Source organism: Tenrec ecaudatus, chromosome 11, assembly GCF_050624435.1.
Source record: "Tenrec ecaudatus isolate mTenEca1 chromosome 11, mTenEca1.hap1, whole genome shotgun sequence".
Taxonomy (NCBI): Eukaryota; Metazoa; Chordata; class Mammalia; order Afrosoricida; family Tenrecidae; genus Tenrec; species Tenrec ecaudatus.
In genome coordinates this window covers 141849508-141852238 of record NC_134540.1, presented here as the reverse complement: position 1 = coordinate 141852238, position 2731 = coordinate 141849508, and the positions used below count along the sequence as shown (strand labels likewise).

Here is a 2731-nt window from a genome sequence, read left to right as displayed (position 1 = left end):
TACTTTAAATTTGCTTAGTTTCATAGTTTGTAGATTCCATCTTCTGATTATTACAGGATTTTTGTGGCTGTTTCTTCTCATGTGAGTAGTGTCTCACCAGCAGATGACGTCTTGAAAGGTTTGCTCCATCCACGACATTAAGGTGTCTGCTTGGAGGAGGAAGTTCTTTCTGAGTCTGCTCCTGAGTGCCCTTTCCACGGTCAGTGGGTCATCTTCTAGCATTATATCTCACATTTCCTGCTATTTTCATAAAGTGCTCAGTGATTAATCCCTCCTTTTTCATAATAGGGTTTCGGTCTGGAAGCTGCTGAAACCTGTTCTCATGGATGGCTCCACTTGCATTTGGAGTATCAGTGGCATACCATCCAGCATAATAGCAACCCAAGCTCCAGAACTCAACCCACTGCCATCAAGTCCGTGCCAACTTACAGTAAGTAACCTTATTGGACAGAGTTAAACTGCACCTCTGAGTTTCTGAAACCGTAATTCATTCTTCCTTCCTTCCTTCCTTCCTTCCTTCCTTCCTTCCTTCCTTCCTTCCTTCCTTCCTTCCTTCCTTCCTTCCCTTCTTCTTCTTCTTCTTCTTCTTCTTCTTCTTCTTCTTCTTCTTCTTCTTCTTCTTCTTCTTCTTCTTCTTCTTCTTCTTCTTCTTCATCTGCTTCTGCTTCTGCTTCTCCTTCTCCTTCTCCTTCTGCTTCTTCTTTTTCTGCTTCTGCTACAGATTCTGTTTTTATTAAACAACCTAAAAGATGTTCACAGGGGTCTTTGCTTTGGCTGCAGAAAGCAGGGAGTGTGAGACGCATTGGGGTTCACATGCCTCCTGAGTCCTCAGTGTAGATATCTCAGCCCTCTGCTGCTTCAGGTTCTAGGCAAGGCAGAGGGGTCGTTTTATCCTTCCACTCTGATGGTGGCTGGGCACCATCACCTCCAATGGAGGAGCTCTGCTCCTTGCTCATGCAGTGGTATCCTCAGCTCATGGGAGGTGGTCTCCTCATCCCTCATCATACTGCGTCCTTCGCTTTTTCCTGCGGAGCACTGTCCTATTGCCCTCAGACTCAGACTTTCCCTCAGAATCCGAGTCAGACGAACTAGAGCAGGAAGAGCTGTCGGAGTTGCTGGATCTGTCGGAGACGATTCTGGTTGATTCCTGCAGGTAATTCTGGGTGCTCTTGCTTTAGGATCCTGTACCACTTCCGGGATAGCTTTGGCTTCCCCTTACAGGCATGGTGGCGCTGCTGGAAAAGTTCTGGGTGACGGCAATGGTGGTGTCCAGGTTGCAGACCACACGCCACCAGTCTCCTGAGGCGAGACAGTCTCGCCGGACTTCTGTGAGATTTCCAAGGACTTGAACTCAGGTAGTCGTGTTCAGAGCTGGGTCTGAGCATGCAGCACAATAAACAAGGTGATGGTTGGTTGTCCCCTACCTCCGCGTTCACTGTGATGAGCCACAGGTGCATGCTGTTCAGCAGCAGGCGCCAGGGCTTGCGTCCCTGCGGCACGCGCTCCAGACACTGGTGCCCAGGGGATCAATGGGGATCCCTGTGCCAGTGCTCAGGTGGTGATGGGTGGTGGTGGGGTGTCCTATCACAACCCCCCTGAATGGGGGACTGCACTTCTCCCTCATGGACTGAAACAGGTCGTAGGTGACAACTTAGGCATCTTGGTGTCTTCCAGCAATTTCCTTATATGGGGGCATTCCGTCGAAGATATACAGGGCTATCATCCCTGAAGCTCTCCATATACTCGTATTTCACCTGCAGCTTCAAAGAGTAGCCGTTGTCCTCGCCACACTTGACCTCTGTTTTCGTTATTTCCTTTTGAGGCATTCCAGAGTCCACTGCTCCTGGCCTGACCAGCCATCCTGAATATTCAGCAAAACCACAGGATTTTAGGGTCTTTCATAGTGCTCCACACATTATTCCACTGACAAGTGCAAAAGGCCTGCTCTTTCCACATTGTCTGCCTCAGCTGCTGTGTTCCGGGAGAATCTCTTGCAATACTTGTGCCAGGTCCAGTCCAGAGCGTCCTTCAGTTCCAGTCACTTACTTCCCTTGGCCTCTTGGTTCCGTTTCCTGCTCTTGTGGTTCATCCTGTGGAGTCACCACCAGTTGGCTACACGAGGACCTTAGGCACAACTCTCTTCCTGCCCAGAGCAATCCCACCTGCTCCTAACACCCACATCCAGCCTGGGGAGAGAGAGCATCCTACACCCCCCAAATTGTAATTCTTCACAGGAATAGAAACTCCATCTTTCTCCTGTCTAGGAGTTAGTAGTTTCAAACTTCTGGCCTTACCTATAGCAACCCAACACATAACACCAAGACTCCATATAAAGCACCATAGTATGACAGATTGACACCTGAATGGTCAGGGTCATTTGTTATAGAAGTTAAACCCAAATTTTTGCCAACTAAATTATTTTTCTCTAATCACGATCTCATTATATCTTAAATATATGATTTCTTTAAAACATTGTGTTCAAGTTTCACCATCAACTTTACATTAAATCTCAAGATTAGCTATGCATCCTACCTTTCCATTGTAAGATCTACCTATGACTTATGAATTAAAGTTTATTGTGGTGGAGAGATAAATGGCTCGGTGAGCCTCACCTTTCTAGTTCTCGGGTCACTTGCCTTGTGATGGTCGGACCAGGGTGCAGCTGCCTTACCAGTTCCCTGCTTCAGCTGGCAAGGCTCCTTTCCTGCAAGACATCCCGCAAGAAGAAGCC

At 47.9% G+C, this 2731-nt stretch overlaps 1 pseudogene; it reads right to left on the bottom strand.

Annotated features, from left to right (window-relative positions):
- Positions 1-921: 921 nt before the first annotated feature.
- Positions 922-2089, bottom strand: LOC142461093 (bifunctional arginine demethylase and lysyl-hydroxylase JMJD6 pseudogene; annotated as a pseudogene).
- Positions 2090-2731: the final 642 nt, after the last annotated feature.